This window comes from Zootermopsis nevadensis, unplaced genomic scaffold (genome assembly GCF_977971745.1).
Source record: "Zootermopsis nevadensis isolate Lab colony 2312 unplaced genomic scaffold, Znev_1.0 Znev_ptg000002l, whole genome shotgun sequence".
Lineage (NCBI taxonomy): Eukaryota > Metazoa > Arthropoda > Insecta > Blattodea > Termopsidae > Zootermopsis > Zootermopsis nevadensis.
This window is the reverse complement of record NW_028259134.1, coordinates 2,349,722-2,369,133: the sequence shown is the minus strand read 5'-3', so window position 1 is coordinate 2,369,133 and position 19,412 is coordinate 2,349,722. Positions and strand designations below refer to the sequence as shown.

Genomic DNA, 19,412 nt, shown 5'->3' with positions numbered 1-19,412 from the left:
ATTATTGTGAAGTTTTCAGAATGACTGCTAGAGCAAACAAAGAGTAAGTTTAGTTACGTTTAGTTATCGTTAAAGATTGTGATTAATCAGAAAGATATTTTGTAGCTTATCACTGAAAATAATACATTGAGAATAATGATGATGATGATGATAATAATGAAGAAGAAATGTTGGTAATGAAGAAAGAGGAGTTGGTTATAATATTTACGATGGACAAAGTGATAATGAACATAAAGAGGGAGAATGTAATGGAGACAGTGGTTGTTTCTCTTGAAAAATACGAATAAAGTGGTAATGATGAAGAACTCTAAGAATACCTTAGAAACACATTAAACGTGTCTAACATGCGATCAGTAGACCCGTTCTGTCTACAGAACTTCCACGTTACAAGTCTCGTATTTGATCAGGCTGCTGGATATTCTAATAGACCCTCCCCTACCTTCTATTATGCATGGCTGACGAAGACAGTGCCTGCTAGTAGCGCCCCCTTATATAAGGCAGTAAAGTACGCTTTCCTTGAATAGCAAACATGTAAGTGAATGCTACATTGTTTGCCAATTAGCCCCTATTATAATAGATTCCAGGTTGTGTGAGTGTGTATTCTAACCTTTGAAATCGTCTTATTGTATCTTACAGAATCGGAATGGTAAATATCCGCTCCATTAGCTATATAGATGGAGGGAGGAGAGGTTTAGTAGGAGATTGGTAAGGGGTTGGGTGAGGTTATTGTTTTCAGCTGTGCTTTATGGATAGGGATGTGTTATCGTTCGAACTTTCACCCTTTCCTCCCTCCCCATTGGTAGTAATTTATCTAGCGCTAATATTCCACGCAGCAAAGGTTCGTACATTGTAGTGTGAACAATATAGTAAACCACTTACAAGTCAGAATCTAGGAACAAACTAAGTTATGTTATAACGGGGGTGAATACGTAGGTAATTATGTTTATTAAATATGTTTTCCTTCAACTATAGAAATCAGAGTTATGTTAAGGAAATAGCTTACGATTTTCTGCTCCTGAAACGTCGCGTATGTTTAAAAAATTATGCGTTGTATAACGGGAAGTGCTCAGCGGTGAAATAAACTACGCATTTTAAGATTTTGTATGTAGTCTGTCAGTCTGTTTCGTGTTTCATAAAGCGGTCTGGCTGTTTCTTGGAAATTTATCCCCGAAACGTCTTTGCCGTACTTGCAAGTTCCGCCACTGTACACTGTCATGAGTCAGGTAAATTATGTGTAATTCCTAACATTTTTCTTCCAAATCCGTTCTAATATTATCCTTCCATCTATGCTAAGTTCTCTCAAGTGTCATCTTCCATTCAGATATTCCGACTAATATACATTGTGAATTTATCGTCTCTCTCATTGGTCAGGTTTCATATATCTGTTACCCCCCTTTCTCTTATATCAACACGTTCTCAAAAACACTTCGTTTTCAAAGAAACTTGGTCAATCTCGAAGCTTTAATCGGGCCACGAATGTACCTCACTTCATTTCAGTAATTTGGACACATGCAAAGAACGCCTCACTTCACGCTGATCAATAATTGATTAATTTACCTGCATAAGTCACATAGCTCCGAATGAAAAGAGGCGATAACCCGAAAAATGTGATCAGTAAAGGACTCGAAAGGAGACGTTAATTGCCTGTTTAAAGGTACCGCCCCGAAATTTGTCTGGCAACACGGAGTTTTCCTCCGGGAGCTTCCCCGGTTTCTCCGTGGCATCCCAACAATTACTCCATTCACACACAGAAGAAGGCAATGGCAAACCACTTCTGGATCATCTGCCAAGAACGTATATGAACAGGTCCCAGTCCGAGAAAAGGATGGAAGGATCCTGTTCATATGGACCTGTCGTCAGACAGAACACTAAATAATAATAACCCAAATCACAATTGATGTCTATTGAAATCATATGAATAAAAATGCAACCTTCAACATAAAAATATCTATATAATTTTCTTTCGTTCTTTAAAGTGTCCTGGTGTTTATAAATCAGCACGCGTGTTATAAAAGGGTGTTTACCCTTGCATTACACCTCGGGAGGTCATCACTCTAAGCACGCTTTGTCTATATACAGGGTGATACAAAAGTCTCCATATATAGGGAAATCACCTAAAGGAACGCATTCGAAAAGGAATCACGCGCATAACACGAGATTTGTTAAAGCGAGTTCACCATGAGTGTGTTTTCAAAGGAATGACAACCATGTTTTGAGAATAAAGTGACAGGCTGTTTAAAAAGTGACCATTTTCCCTATGTATGGAAACTTTTGAATCAGCCTGTAGAATAATAAGACTGTTAATGTGGTATTCCGTATAGTAGACACGCTAGTCGCCGAGCTGAAACGCTCCATACAAATAAAACGTTATCAAGAAACATGGGAACAGCACCTAGAAGTTGCCTCTGGCGGAGTAAGTTAAAACGTATTCATCATCCGTATGACAATCGGAAGTCACGCAAAATATCGCGTTCTGCTTCTCTGACGAAAGACGCACTCTGTGTCCCAGTTTCTGTATCAAATTCCTTATAATTAATAGCATTTGAGGATAAAGTATTATTGAAGAAAACTTAATTCGTGAGATTTCTTTAACTGCATCAGTGTGACAGGAGATTTGTAAATGAAACTAGGTCATGTCATTCGGTCGCATGTCTAAAAGCTGAACCGGTTTACTGTGATACAGAAGAGATTGATACAATGAGAGAAACAATGGAAATGTAATTGAAAGCCCAAGATGACGAAAGAATAGCCTTGGGTCATATTTAGAATGTTTGCATTCTGCGTAATTCTTAATTAAAAATGCGAGAGACGATATTATCTAAGAGTGTCATGACGTAAATTAACACCGTACTTATAACGAAGAAGCAATTGAACGAGTGAGTATTCAAGACTGATTCTCTGTCGTATTGGCTCTGTAAAAGTTCCTTAACAGCTACAGGAGGGGGGGGGACGTATTAGACGAATGAAGTAGACTACATAATAGGTAGTTTTATAATTTGATATTCTTAGGATGATTGAATTTCTGAGGAAAATATTTTGGCCAACGAGAGATATTTTAACATGACGTTTTATAAACGGCCTAACTAGGATACGTAGAAGTGTCTATAATTATACTCATCGCCAGGTATTATTAAGGAAATCTGGAGCAATGAGATGGATATAACACAGAGCAAGTATAAATGAGAACAGATACAATATTGTTACTAGTCTTACATAGTATGGGGAAGAAAACAGTCCAGAGACCAAGACACAGATGGATGGATGATCATGGCAATAATTATTCGTGTTTCACAAACAATGACAATTTTCTTTTGTTGAGACAAATTGTTTTAAATAGACTTAGTTTAGTGTGATTAAGCCAAGGCAGGTGGATGGACAGGGCGTGTAGAAGGAATTCTCATAGGAAAACAGGAAATGCGTAACAAATCTTGTTGCAGAACTAAGTGGGAATTGGTCTATCATGAAACCTATACGTCAGTTGGAAACACAACAATTTACGATAGTACTGTTTATTTTACATTCGCTTTTCTCTTACGTCTAGATTCTTAATTCGTGAATTATAACTCATGATGTTGTCTTATGCAGTCCGTAAAACAGGTCGGTCTGACGTGATAGTATTTCCAATAGGCTACATAATTTGACCAAAATCAGGCCAAAGATTGACGAGTTACGAGACGACACAGTATAATTGTCACTTCTGTTTTATTACGCCAAAACCTCAAAGACACGCGGAAAAATATTAGTGAACACAAAATCCATATTTCATTTCCTTATTATTCCTTTCGATCAAATAACTTTTCTTAAGGGGGGTTATACCCAACAGGTTTTCTGTTCAAATAGAAGATTTTCAGTAAGATTCACCAATACCAAATTTCATGAAAATCCGTGCAACGGTCTTCGAGTTCTTGTTACATGCTTACGGACGGATTGAGCTATTTTAGTAGGCAGTTCGCAGAGATTTTGATACGTCTAAATTTTAATAGACCTGTGAAAAATGTAGTCTCTTAAGGTTTGAAATGTTCTTAATGTTATGTTCAGTGACATGCTTCTGTGATAAAGGTGAATCCTCAGAATCTGTAGACCGCAATGTGAAATTTCATTTTCAACAAATTAAATTTAAGACACTTTACCATGGAGCTGTCAGATTATTAAACTCGTTTCGTTGTTATTTACAGTGTAAATTAACTAACCGATAACAAGATGAGACGGAGTAAACTTAATGTAAGCCAGCATTTTAATTTAGAAAATCTGATAGGTTTCTTTAGACATCTTTTTCCGCTGCGGTCCACACGCTACCAAACACAAGCATGGACAGATTGGGTGATTGGAAAAACCTGTACACTATATGACTCGTTAATACTGACGATCCACATTTCCTTAAGAGTATAACAACATCTGCTTGTAGAAAATAGAAGGGAGTCAACGTAAATACACCTTTAATATTATCACAAGTTATGCATCTTCATTTCTGTAACATGTAAATATTATTGTCTTAATATACGACAGGTTTCTGTTATGAAGTGACAAATTACTTCATACAAATACATGGATAATTTATCGAAAATTTCCCGAATAGTTCATTAATACACTATATTTGTATCTCTGGATTCTTGTTGGTGCACTAAAATTGTGTTTCATATAACCGTTTTTAATTCGGATCTATGAAAGCCTCGTTTGTTGTTCAGAATATTTTAACTTAAAACTTCGCGTACTTACCTGGGTTGTTTGTACGTATTTAATTGTTAAAATAATATTTGTGCCAGTGCAAATTCTCGTTTTTTAACTTAAGCTCTGAAGCTAACGTAAGGGGACAGGAGCTTAATACTTTCTATGTCATGATACCAAAATTGTTGCAACGTTGTTAGATATAAACATACAGGAAGTGTTGCATTTGGTTCTCGAGCCATAGATTGTATATCTCTGGTTCAGGCTTGCACCAGGCTCACAGATACGGTTGAAGCAATGTCTTCTGGTGAAAGGCAAATTGCAGGAACGACACAACACCTCCTGTTATAACCTACGTGAATAGATTACTTTACGTGAAACCACATAATTTATAGTTCCCTCTTACACGAACAACGAGATGTTAGAGGCGATAAACAGGTTTAAAATTATTCCATTGTGTGTAAATAGACATATATATGTAGCCCTGTTCTTTCCTACGAATCTGAACAGATATTTCTACACAGTATCTGCCTGTTTACATTAACAGTGTTTGTAGCAGACTTGTGTTCGATATTTGAAATATTATTGCAGACTATTTTAACCAGACCCAGTAAACATATTTTGCACTTCAAAGTTAACCTTGTTGTTTAGTAGATTATAGTTTATTCTGTTATATAAGCTGAAGGTTCATATGTGTCACCCCAAAATACTGACATTGAACCTTTGCCTCAGGTAAATTCAAACAGCTCATATCTTCAAAACTTGTTTCTGTAAGATTCATTCTGCTATTATTCTGTCAATGACTCATATTTCTCACGAATTTCTTTCCGCAAGTCCCCCCCCCCCCCCCCAAAAAAGGGTATTTTATATTATTCCTTCTTCCCTTGTCTACGATACCTACCGATTCTTGCAAGAATTTCTTGCACTCAGTCACTAAAGATAAGTAATAAATTCTGTATTGTAACAGGCATACCGAGATCGATCACTCACCAGTCGTTTGAAGTTTATCGATCATTATCGTCCACTATTTAATCTAACGTTAAATAACTTCTATATTTAAATAAAAAAGTAAAGTTTGTCCCACTACACGCCATGTAGGCGTTTGGGGTGAGTGGAGGTATAGCTCCTCTCTTCCTTGACCTCGGCACTAGATGGGGGTGAGTGGTCAGCATCACGCCCCGGCCGGCTTTGCCCCCGGGAAAGGTCCCCGGTACCCATTGTAGAGGAGGCTGGGTGGGCCCCAGAGCCGGTCTGGACGCAGAGGCTAGAGGAAAAATCCTCTGCCCCCGTCGGGGATCGAACCCCGGCCGTCCAGCCCGTAGCTAGTCACTATACTGACTGAGCTATCCCGGCTCTATATTTAAATAGAATCGTTAAATAATATATACTAACTTACCAATTAATAGTGGGGGAACTTATAAATAACTTGTAAAATACAATCAAATATTTCTCTGTTTCGTTACATAGGTTACAATAATAAAATATTTCGTTATAATCTGTACTTTACATAATAGCCTAGAACAAAAATCAAAGTGTTTCAGTCTCCATTTTATCCCGATTTTATAAGGAAAATTTTGGATATGAGTTCATCTTATCTGTGTCCGTGATACTCCGAGCAATTTTTTAAAGAAATTGAAGATTTTCTTATGAAGTCTTGACAGAAATCATGCCACTTTCATATATATTTATTTACTAACATGGCGGTCCTGAAAACTTCTGCGTTGCGAAAGGCACTAGAGCCGTTTAACACACCGAGTTATTCCTCAATTAGTATGGGATAACAAAGCTTGAAAAATACGCAGTCGTTGTTAATGTAATTTCTTCTGAAATTTATAAAAAACATGGCGGCTACTCGAAATCTGTTGTTTTAGTAATAACAATTAATGAGCCATTCGAGCAAGATATGTAATATAAGTTTTTGTGTCATTTTCATAGTTCATAAATTATTAATTTAGGTGGAGTGCGAAAAATTGAGGTTATAAGCCTGTAGATAATTTTACCATAGCCGAAATATGTATAAATATAAATAAAGTGCCTTTATTTCGAGACTATCTAAATGCCGGGTCGTAGAATAGCGAATATTGCACACAGAAATTAACAGCTACACTTAGAATTATTTATTTTTAATTATGTATGTTCTTACTTGTAGATCAACGCACTCAGAATTATCATCAGCGTCCTAATTTTTTCCTGGAATTACTTTTTTTCAATTAGACTAAGGTACCGTGGTTCTTTCTTTAACATTAAATGATAAATTACCTCTCTTTTTAAGATTAGCTGGCAGTAAGTCTTAAATGACGAATTCAGATATTTTGAAGTGTAAACTACATTTGCTTTTAAGCGGAGAAGGTCTTGAATTTATCTCATGATCAGCTCTGTACAGAGCTCATAGAATTGAATTTAATTACTTGCACGCAATGTAAATTACGTAATAGAAAATTACCGAGGTCGTGGGAGAATTTTCTTTTTAATTATTGATCAAGGTTTGGAGAGAAGGGGCACGGTGAAACAGAAGAGGGAATTTGCTGCCTGTGAAAATGATTACGTGTGCTCAAATGTCAGAATGATTTCGAAACTGACTACAGAATTATTGTTACGAGAACGGAACGCGGTAACAAATTCCTGTTTCTGTGACTCCTATCTGATGCTGATGATGATTGTTTTGGAACCTTTTTTTATAATTGCTGTTGTACTATTCTGAAGTTTGTATTCAAACTTGTTAAAATCTCATGTTCTCACGGTTTTATAGGATATTGCACCGTGTAGTCTAGTATAAATTGATTGATGTTTCAGAAGTGATTAAGGCTTTCATAATTAGAGCGATCTTCAGACTACACAAAACAACATCGTTAGACAGTTTTCTACGTGCGTTCTAACATGTAATACCTCTCCCCAGGTAGTTTGTTGACATGAGTGTATAAAGAATTTTTTATAATTATCGTATCTTTGTAGAGTTTGTTCAAATTGAGAAAGTTTACAAACGAGTTAAGACCTAATTATAGCCCTAAAAGGAGCATTACAGTGTTTTAATTTATATTGATAACGAATATTTAAAAGTCTTACTTAAATAATTTTCATTAAAGTCTTCTAACACCATAATTACACATGATAATTTCTGGACAGGTTTATTTTAGATAAGAACGAAATTGCCATTAGGGATTATGGTTAACTGATGTAGTGTTGAAAAACACGTGATTCCAAAATGGAATAAGGTACTTGGATATTTGTTGCTAAGCAACCGAGATTCGAACTAGGTGAAATCTAGAATGCGATTCGTGCACTATTTATGAAGTAACGTGCGTGTGGATCTATTAATTGTGGGGTAAGGAAATAAGTTTGGAAAATACTGAGAATGTAAAATGTTTTAAGGAATATGAAATGGAAGCATTTTGGCTATGAAATTTCGTCGGAATTGACGGATTGGTTGTAGATAATTTAACGACAATGAATCAGTTTCAGAGAAAACTTAATTTTGATATAAGTTTATGATCGTATTAGAAGAAATTAAAAGAATTTTGTAAAAAAACAATTTGGCCTGTCTGAGTATGTTATAGTGGAATTTATCTGGAATGACAGAGAAAAACCACGAAAATCTTTCAGATAAAGGCAGTTCTGCCTGTAATTCGTAGCATTTACCCCCCCCCCCCCCGGACAGGATTACAAAGCGTTAATATTTCAGCCAACGTTCGTGGTTGGCGGATTTTGAAAGAGTGTGCTTCAGATGATGATTGACTTCAAAAATGAATTCTTCCTGAGATCCTTCATCTTAGCAATTGTATGAAATACACTTTCTCTTCAAAGATGACTCTGCTCTTCGGAATGCGGTGTTTATGAACGTAATCCAATAACGTTCTGTTTCTCTGTATCATCGTAATTATTATTGGTCGGTACATGCAAATTCAGTGATACCAAACATCAAACCAATGGCCTCTTAGTATTCTCCTTCTTCTTAACTCCTGGTATCATCTCCTTATGTACAAAAGTCTTTCAATAAGTGATATTGAGCATTACCACAGATAAATAGATAATCGCCCCCTGGTTCAGTTCCAACTTTTTCCCATGTAATCTCCTGTACTCCCTCTAAATCTGACTTGTATTTTTCTAATTGTCTTGACACTATTTTTAAAGAACGTGACATATACGGAATCCTGACATTTATAAGTTTTTATAGCTTTCTTCTCATCATGAAACATCTAAAGGAAGTGTACAGACTCGTTTCATCTTTAAATCCAAATTCCCTTTCTGAGAACTGTTTCCATGTACTATTTTATGTCTTTTAGATCAAGGAAAGGAACTATAATGAATCTTAATTATAGGCTTTTAAAACATTTTTCTTATTTCTCTGTTCCTTCTACGTGTTCATCTTCTTCTTATCCTCCAACCTGTGACGCAATATTACTGGTAGAAACGAACGCCATATCTACTAGCTCAAGACGCGTGCAGTTCGGGATGGAAATTCATGGTTCTGGTGTATTCTGAGAGAATAAGTCTAAGATATGTAACCCAAAATCAGTTCCCACTAAGTAGAATAGTACTTGTTATTCACGTTGTATGTTACTTACTTGTATGGACCTAGGTATAAGTGACAGGATAATATTAAAACAGATCTGAGATAATTTTGATTTGACGGTGCGGACTACATTGGCTCTGGATATGATGTAGTGGCCTATTTTTCTAATCTCTATACCGAGCAGTTGAGTCTCGTAACAGGCTAGGGAATTTTTGACCAGATAAGCGACTATTAGCTTTTAAATAAAATTTCTAGTGTCTTAAATACATTTTATATCCTGCAGAAGGTCAATAATGATTCTAATATAAATTTTCTTACATCAAATAATCGTGTAAGTAATGGTCTCTCATAGACAATTGTTTTGTGCGTATATATGGATGTGTTTTTTTTCCAAAGCCAAGATCTGAAAATGTGCTTTGCTATTATAAATGTGAGACAATGCAATATTTATATTCACTTTGTGGAATTAGGTCCGAGATCCTCCCCCTCCCTTCACACCCTCGCCGTTCTAGCCGACACCCGTACAATACAATGCTAGTCAGGCTTTAGTGCAGTCACACTGAAAGAGATAAATAAAAAGGATGCTGGGAAGAAAAATGGGCGATATGTTATATCGTCTTATTTCTTCTTAAGATCCGAGAAAGAGAATAACCAAAGAATAAGAATAAAAAAGAAAATATTAAAATAATAAATGTAAGTTCCTTCAGAAAGGGTGTCCTTGGTTTTGTTTGTATGGGTTACATTACATGTAAAATTTCAGTTTGATGAATTGGTAGCTTAGAAATGTCATCTTGGGAATAATCTATAAGGCCGAATCTCGTGTATCGTTCTATTTTCTTGTAGCAAAGCCCATGAATTATATTGTCTTTAGGAGATGAAGGTTTTTAATCGTGTTAAAAGAGGCCTTTTTTGTTTTGTAAATGTGATAAAACATATTACTGTTTTGTAATAAGATCTCTTTAGAAAGTTTTCTTCTGAACGAGATTTCTTCAGTTCCCCCAGGATAGTGTTTTAAATTCTCTACTATCACATGTTCTTCGTTAATTGATATATAACCTTTGAATAAATAAGTAAACAAACACATCGTCAGCTTTGAAGTGAAAATTTTTATGTTTAATTGCATAAATAGAGTGTTCATTTTAAACTAATTACAATGTAACTATGTTAATAATATGTGCACTGCAGTTAAGTCCTTTCAGTCTCTGCCGTTAGTGATGGAATAATTCTTGTCATTGTGTTTGTGCGCGTCACAACAAGTGTTCGCTTGTTTTCTCCTGTCGCAGTAAAAGCACCGAGGTTTCCAGCCATCTGAAAAGAAAAGAAAGTAAACTTAAAATTTAGAACTTACGCACATCCAGTTGCACGGTTCATTACGGCAAGGTCGTATTTAATTAAGTGTCCAGGTTCTTCAGACTTACGGGGAATGTCTGCTGATGTAACGCGAGTCTGACATTTATTCTGGTTTACCTTGTATTAATCCCAGCTGGATCGTCGACTAACCTGAATGAGGTATTGATTATTTGTATCAGTATTACCACGTAAATGACTGTATTAGTTTAATATAATCCACGAATTTTTTTTTCTTATATAATTTGACGGTCAATAATTTATCGTTAAACAACACGAGAACTAACCATCGCTATATAAATAATCTACTTAATGTGTGAAAAAAATTAGACAAGATAATTTATAGATTCAAGGCTGAACCTTTGCGATGTATTTAAATGAAAAACGTTTGCGAAATATAAAGATGGCCGCCTGCTGAGTCCTTGCGCCGCGTGGCCTCGTAAAAGATTATCGACTTCTCAGATGTGCTTGCTACCGCCATCATCAGGGCGGAAAACGCAACCACCCAGATTAAAATCATAATCGTCTCCGTGACAACCTGAAAGCTTACCCCGAAATAAATTTTGAAAATGAGACTTTTTATGTGTTTGATTTATATGAAATGCAGTCTGAATTCAAGATCTGTCGTGACATTGTAATATCATCTTCTATTAAAGAATAGGGCTTCCCCTTTAAGGACGAAGGTCATATGGTCCACTTTGAGAAGATCGTTAGCATGTCTTCGAATAGAGCACCGCCATTTGCATTGAACGACGTCTTTATGGCGAGGATGCCCATCATCTTAAATCATTAACATTCTTCGCGGAAGTAGACCAGTGGGAAAAATATTCGATATTAAAGGGATATTTGGTACTTAAATGCCTATTTCGGGGGAAAGGGGAGATTCATATGATGATGTCGTCTTCCACTGTGTCGTAAGACATTTGGCACGGCCACTTCATGATTCTATCACTGGAGATGGTGGCTAAGGATTTTGGTAACCTGAATTAATTTCTTGCAGAAGAGTTGAGAATTCATATTAAACTATTTTACGTCAAGCGTATAAAATATACCCATGACCTAGACACATTTTATATCCCTTTTATTACCGAAGTAAATTAACGGAATGCTAAAACAGTTGGTGGTCCGCTAAAATTTTCTAAATAAAATTAATTTTTGTGTTGTTATTTTGTGGTTTGGCGCCAAGTGTATTCGTAGGTAGAAGCTAACGTTTCAGAGAAACATACTGTCTCCATCTTCAGGGCTACAGATGGAGAAAGTCTGATTTTCTAGCCCTGAAGATGGATAAAATATATTTCTTTGAAACTTTTATATCTACCGACAATTTTACAATGCGCAAAATCTCAATTGTAATTCTGATTCCACATGTAGGAAAATGTGGGCTTCAAAATATAAAATTTGGGCATAATATTAACCCTTCATGAAGAAATGCGATTGAAGTGTTGTAAGACTTATTACGTTTTTAGTCTCTGGTGTTGTTATACCAGTTATTTATTTATTTTTCTTAATTAGTCTAACAGACGGATTCATAAGATAGTATAATTGCGTCATATTGTGAATCAAATATTAAATTAATTATTCCGTTTTGTCCGTCTAATCACAATTATATTTAAAATTTACAAATAAGTTAATTAAAATATCATGTAATAAATGTAAATCGATTATTCGATGTGGAACATAAAATGATATTTTAATTATCTTATTTGTAAATTTTATATATAATTGTGATTAGACGGACAAAACCGAATAATTACTTTAATAAAGACGGATTCAATTAGCCGAAGCCACTGAGATGCCTTTGATCCATCCGAGGTTCGATTCTGAGGAAGGACATTGATTTTTCTCCTCATTGCCACTGCGTTTAAACAGACTCTGAGATACATAACAGATACAGGGGATAAAGCAGTCGGAGCATGAAGCTACCCACTTGCCTTGATTTAGTGCCGAACTTGAAGCTAATTAGATTTCTAGCTCCACCCTAATTTTTGTTTTATGGTTTTTCGTAGAGGCAACTTTACCTTCATGCAGATGATAATTTCACGATGATAAAAATTAGAATTGTGTTTTTCTGGGTTTTAACGCCCTGTGATTTTATGTCGAATGCTGTTCGTCCCTTCGAATATTGATAGCCATTTACAAGACACAATACGATCCAAAATTATCTTCGTTTGTTTTATCTGGAAAAAAACATCTTGTGACCACAACATTTTTTTCAAGACTTCGAATAGGAGTCAGCATTGATTTCATATTTATCTACTTCAGAACACATGAGTCTGATAAATTTACGTCGTAGCTGGATAATTCTTACTTTAACATCCCTGGAACGTAACATTGTGCAAAGAATATTCAATTTTCTTCAGTTTTCTCTCATTTTGTATTTCAGCTCCCATCTCCCCACACTGCACACTCTTTGCTACTAATGCAATTACTGGGAAGCCCGAAAGAAAATCATGCAAGAGCAGTTATCTTACCTTGCAACATTCATTCCCTTTATATCTAGCCACTGGCTCCCTTATAACGCTTCGGTAGCCTTAATTTCAACAATTAACCTAATGGAAATCATATAATTTGGAACTTGTGTTTATTGTATTTGCCCCGTTCCTGCAAACCCCCTACTCCTCCCCTAACTCAAACCCCCTACGACTCGAGCGTGGAGTCATGCGTGTTCGAGACATCAGGACTGACACAACTTGGGATGTTCAAGGTAGAACAGTGGTACGGATCTGACCATAAAAAAGTACACACCGGAATAATTGAGCTATCAGACTCTCGAACGACGGAGAGAGGCTGGTGGAATTGGGATGTAGGAGATCTGGAGGAAAACTTTGGATGCGGGAAAACAAGAAATTAATAGATATGGGCGAGTTTGGAAGTCTAATCTAAAGATGGGAATGATAATATTAAAATGGAGCCAAGGGATAAAAGAGATGTGAAGATGACTGATGCTCAGGTGTATGCCAATGAAGAAATTTTGGTACTTGCAATTATGAACCTAACCTCCGCGTATAACATCACAGCGTTAAATTAGTTCCTTTCTTTTTTTAGAATTTTAAGTTGTTCATTTACTGCAGATACAAATTAATGTATCTTTTCTTTCGTCCTATCTTATCTGTCTTGTGCTGAGAAATTGTAACGTAGAGGAAAAAATGATGACAGAAAAGCAAAGAGAACTACAACATTTACCATTAGTCCGTGTATTTCGTTCGGTTCACAAATGTAATCTGTTCAGAAAAGTGTAAATTCTTTTTCTTCATTCGAATTTGTCCCGCATTTGCAGTGTCTGCGTTTTCATCTCTCTTGGAGGTTTGTGATTGATCTATTTTTTTGGAAATTGATAAAACTCCTTGCATGAGTGATCAGCCCTATCTGCAAGGTTTCTACGTATACAAACACAGTTATGTTATCAATTTCCGTTTATACTTCTCTGTTAGATCAAAATATTCTCTTCTTCCGTTAGAGTGAGGGACCAACTTTGACGGAAACATGAAACAGCACGTAAAATTTCAGTTCCATAAGTTGTAACTTTTAAGTGATTAGACAGAAGAATGTTTTATCTGATCTATTTCCGTTCTTCAATAAGGTTCATTTTGCTGTTCTACAGCAGTTTCATTTCACCTAACGTAACTACAGGATATATATAAGTTGGACACGTCGCCAAATTAAATTAATTCTGTTTTATTTACCGTATTATTACATTGAGTGAGAGAGACCGAGTGATGTATATGTCTAACCCAACTACTTGAGAGGATGCCCGAGCGCCATTATTAGTCTACGCTCCAACTGTTCTCGTCTTGTTTGCTGACAATAGCCAGAAGGTTGTCGGGACACACGTACAGTTTTGTGCAAGGACATTGCAGCACTCTTTCCAAACCAAAGTGATGCATCACTAATTAACTATTAATATGTATAATGACCACTGGTGACGTCAGATTACTAATGGGATTTTTTTATAACTGCTTTCGGACTGGATCTGGGACCCTATGTATTCATTTATGCACTGAATTCCGGGGGTAAGGCCCAGGAAGATTTAATCTGACCATTCTCATACGAGGAGACCATGATCTCAGCGTCCCCTCCACTCCCCCATACGCCTTCATGGCGCAGTGCTTAGACACAGGAACAAATTTATACTTTGCCTTATACATACTGTTTATTCGAAGGTGCCCTAACTTGGTACCCCCGCAAGCCAAGAATATTTTCCCGTTTGACTCAAGAACCAGGAAAAACCTGGTACTATTCTTAAAACAAATAACAAGTTTTATCTTTTATTAACAATGTTTATTCATAAATACCAAATACATTTGTTTAAATGTGCAGAAATTACTTTAGAATTACGTATTATTTTATATTTGATCCCGAAATAACTTGTATCTGAAACATTTTTTTACCTGAAAAACTTGAAGTTTACTTTAAGGTTTTTAAGTAAATAGGTCGCACGTCCTTTGTACTTACAGCGACAGACGAGATATGAATCACAATTTTTTCAAGCCTTCGGAATAAAGAGAATTAATTAACTTGTAGTAATTAGTAACAAATTAAGAAATAGTTTCGTGGACCTGGTTGCATGTGGTCTCAGGTCGTATGAGGTTCACTAAAAAAATTATCAAAGAAGTTCCACTTTCAAATTCTACAACATTTAGAAGAATAGAGAACATTGGCTATAATATCGAATATTATTAAATTAAACGGATTAAAAAACTATCAGGGTCTTCTTATGCAAGTTTACTGATCCACTGACACCATTGGTCTTTGTTTTGTTTGCGTTTATGAGATATAAATTGTTCTAAAACAATCAAGTCGGAGATGAAATTCTTATGGCCAAACTCTTGTCTACTCATACGTTCATTCTCATTGGCTTGTATGTGACTCAAAACCCCCCTAGATTGGGATAGTGTGCTAATATTTATTTTTACATATGGAGTACGATGGATGGTTCGGAAAACAATTACTGCGTTTTTTTTAAAGATGTTGTACCTGAATTCATTGTTATACTTCACTTTATTATTTACCATGTAACTCTTGTTGTGAAAGTTTTTCCAAATGAATAAAAATTGTGTTAGAGACGACGTTGTGAAGTGTGTAATTTTTAAAAACATTAAGTAATTAATTAAAGAATTTCGAAGGCGGATTGCGACGGAATGAGTAGTACCTGCTGCTACCCGCAGATGTTTGACGAACGACATGAATAGAATTTTGTATTTATGTTTTCACACTGAGCTCAAAAATGTTGTTATTAAGTAATTACCATCCTTTCCAGCAATAATCACGTGGCTATATGTTACCCGAGAGTTTACCTTGCCCTGTATTCATTTTTAAATAAGATAAGTAAATTGATTATATTATTTCAAGGTACGATTATAACATTTATCTTGGCTTCTGAAAAAAATGTATTAAACAAAACAGGTCTTTCGGAGTGTCTGCGCTAAGAAGAGTTGCAAACTAAATGATTATATAATCTTTTGGACATAATTGAACATTTACGACACGAACATGTAACAGTGAAATTACTTTTTACTTGGGGTAGAAGATTTTAAATTGTTAATAAACTCTTATTATTAACAAAAAAATTGAGAGAAGTTAATTGACATTCAAAAGAAACTTGTGTTTAAATGTACAGTCACAAATGTTCCTGTAATTAGGTTTTAGACTGATCTCAAAGAAGAGTTTCCGCACATTTCTGGGGTAGCTTTTAAAGAGGTCTTTTGTTCACTTGTAGTGCACGTCTACGAAACACGCGAAGGTTTGTTACATATAGAAAGGGTAAATGTCTGAATCAACGTAATCCGGAACACGGCATTATTATATTGCTTTTCAAACTTATACCTGATGTGGTGTAATGTGTCTTCGAAAAATTTACAAATTATGTTGAATTTGGATGATATCAGACATCTTAGTGGCCGTAAGTATCTACATTCAAATTTCGTATTGATAACAATAACTAGATAAAAATTAGAGATAAATAATGAACTTTTGTGTCACAAAACACGAACAAATTCTGCATGAACAGTTATCTTGATGTTGACACTTAATAAAAATCATTGGTGTTATCTGGGTCGTATTCTAGGGATTTCAATTCTGACTAGGCATTTGACTGGTTTCTAAGTGAAGACAGTTTAGTTTAAAATCGACGTAGTTGAAATCCACAACAGACTAGTGAAAAATGTATACAGAAAAGTATTACAAAATGATTGTATCATTCCTAAAATGTTCATTATTTTCCACACCAGAAGGAAAATGGACGTTATAATTCCCTCTCTCCCCTCCCCTAACCCGAAAACATCCTGCCATTACTTAAATCGAAATAACGTATTGCGAGATGAGATCGAACAATCGGTCATGTCACCTGCTTTTTTAGAATATATTCATTAATAAATCATCAAACCGTCCACAGGAACTCGTTAGAAAGAGAGGGAAATTTTACACATGAGCAGTGGTACAATGACAGGGAAACGTTTCCTTCAGATATATATATACAGCTTTAATTTTCCTGCCCTTGATGGATTGGTAATAAAATGTATTCATGCGGGCAGGTGGAATAAATACACATACACACACAATAGATACCTTGAGGAACTATAGAGAGGGGAGGGGAAGGAGGAGTTCGCTTTTTGAAATACAGCGCACGAAGCAGGTGTCGACAGATGGAACTAGCCCGTATAATTTTATGTATGAAATATTTTATTTGTTTCTCTCTGTCTCTGGACGCATCTTATTTCATTGTTCTCACAGCCTTCGGTTTCCCTCCTCAAACACTACGTCAATGCTCAACTAAAGATCTGAACCTGAGAGACAGAGAGTCATTACTAAAATTCAAACAAGATTTTAAAACTAAACGTTAATTATAGGATATAATGATTTTTTTGAGTTGTCTTTTGTGTGCGTGAGTGCGTGTGTATGTGGGAAGTACCTAATTTTTTTGTCTGTGAAAATACTGCTTAGAAAAATTACATACCTCTAATCACTTAGCTTTTGATAATGTATAACGATACATTTCTCGATTTAAACTTATCACACACCTACTATTCTTACAGTAAAATGCACGCAGAGTTATGATGGGGAAGTCTATTGAAAAACGACCACTTTAAACATGAGGTGATAATGAGGTGACAACATTGCCATACAATTATTTCCTCATTTTATAACAACTGTATCTAATATATATTTATTATTCAAGTCTATACACAAACTTTTAAATGTTGATGTTAAAATTTAAAATTAATATTAATATTTTGCGCTATTCATCGTTATCTCGATGTTACAATATTGCGCTTTATTTTTATGACAATATCCAAACTCATTTTCATATAAATAATATTAATAACTCAAATGTTAATAAATTGTTTCACAGAATAATGAACAACTAACATAATATGCAAAATAATATGCAAAATAATAAGAAGATCAAAGGAACACCCACAACAGTAATCTACAATCTACAATCAATGAAAAGCTTGCATTAATAAATATAGAGTAGTTTTAAAGATAAAAACCCTGAAGATGATGCTATGACATTGAAACATGTAGTAGTATAAAGCGCAATATTGTAACATCGAGATAACGATGAATAGCGCAAAATATTAATATTAATTTTAAATTTTAACATCAACATTTAAAAGTTTGTGTATAGACTTGAATAATAAATATATATTTGAATTTTAAACACAAACATGACGCATCTAAACTATAAACTGTATCTAAGTAAAGATATTGTATTCAAGAATCAAAGGCATTGTAAACAAAATGATTTGTACAAAAATGACACTTCTTACATGCGTAGGCAGTAATTAAATCACCACAAAATACGAAAGTCTAGAAAACAAATGAATTTAAAAACTTTCTCTGTATATCTTATTTTTCTAATTTGCCATGTTTCGAGTTTGAATCACGTATGACGGATGGTAGATAGGCTGTAATATATTTATTCAAGACTATGGAGTCTTATTTACTCGAGGACTGCGGGTTTAATAAAGGAAACTCGAATTCCAAATATGATGCTTAAGTACAGACCAGTTACGAGGCAAAACGGAGGATGTAACATGGAGACAGAAGTTTGCATTGGAGCAGCAACGGTCCGAAACGTCTGAGCCATAAAGACTATATTGCAGGCTTAAACCCATGCCGGAGTATGTCTTATATATAAACAAATAGTTTACTGGAAAAAAGGTTAAATATATTATAGGTATCTTTGTCGAGAGTGTAGGTTTCTGAGTACAGACAATTCAACCAAAAATAATTACGCTCTCGTTGAACTCTGCACGCCCCCCCCCCCCCCGAAACGTCGCTACACAAAATTACACTTTTTTTAAACATTTTTGAAAATTTACTACTAGACAATAATAGTTAGAATTAACATTTTTCTCATTTGATCGCGCTGTATAAATTAGACCGTGGTTTGCATTTTAATAACCATTCTCTTGATAGTATCTTACAATGTTTACAGAGTGTGAAGCCAACTTTCTGTTTGTTCCGTCCTGGTGACGTCATGCCTCTTAAACTGCACCATGTTCTTTAAATTCTTTGTCTATGGTAGGGTTATTTGAGGAAGATTATAGATTATTGTGGAAGTGTAACTTCTTTTGTTTTGGAAGACTTTACATTACCATTAGCTGTTACGTTGTTCAAATGACACATAAAATTACCCGATACCTGCTTCACACTTCGAAAAAAATTGTTCATTCCCTGAATTTATTATATAATAGTTCCTATAGCCTATTTGTAGTCAATATACATTTGGTTTTACCAAAAATATTTCACCACATTCTTCCACTCATTTTTCAGTACACATAAAAATAACCATTTATTTATGAACCTACCTGATTCCGTGGAGATGTGTCCTTCTTCAAAAGCTAATGATCTCTCAGGTTATCAAGAAATTTCCCACCTTTTATGT

The 19,412-nt window shown here is 35.2% G+C and overlaps 2 long non-coding RNA genes across 4 annotated transcripts in view; one reads left to right on the top strand and one right to left on the bottom strand.

The window, feature by feature from the left end:
- LOC110828392 (uncharacterized) overlaps positions 1-19,412 on the bottom strand; it is a 120,212-nt gene that overhangs the window by 48,521 nt on the left and 52,279 nt on the right. Inside the window, exon 2 of one of the 3 annotated variants that reach the window (XR_002542657.2) lies at positions 10,262-10,483. The exons of the other annotated variants lie outside the window; for them this stretch is intronic. This is a non-coding gene — a long non-coding RNA (uncharacterized LOC110828392). Of the gene's footprint in view, positions 1-10,261; positions 10,484-19,412 lie in introns of those variants that run through there. 3 annotated transcript variants of the gene reach the window in all.
- Positions 1-19,412, top strand: part of LOC147875029 (uncharacterized) — a 336,681-nt gene that overhangs the window by 312,350 nt on the left and 4,919 nt on the right. The gene's annotated exons all lie outside the window — the stretch shown is intronic.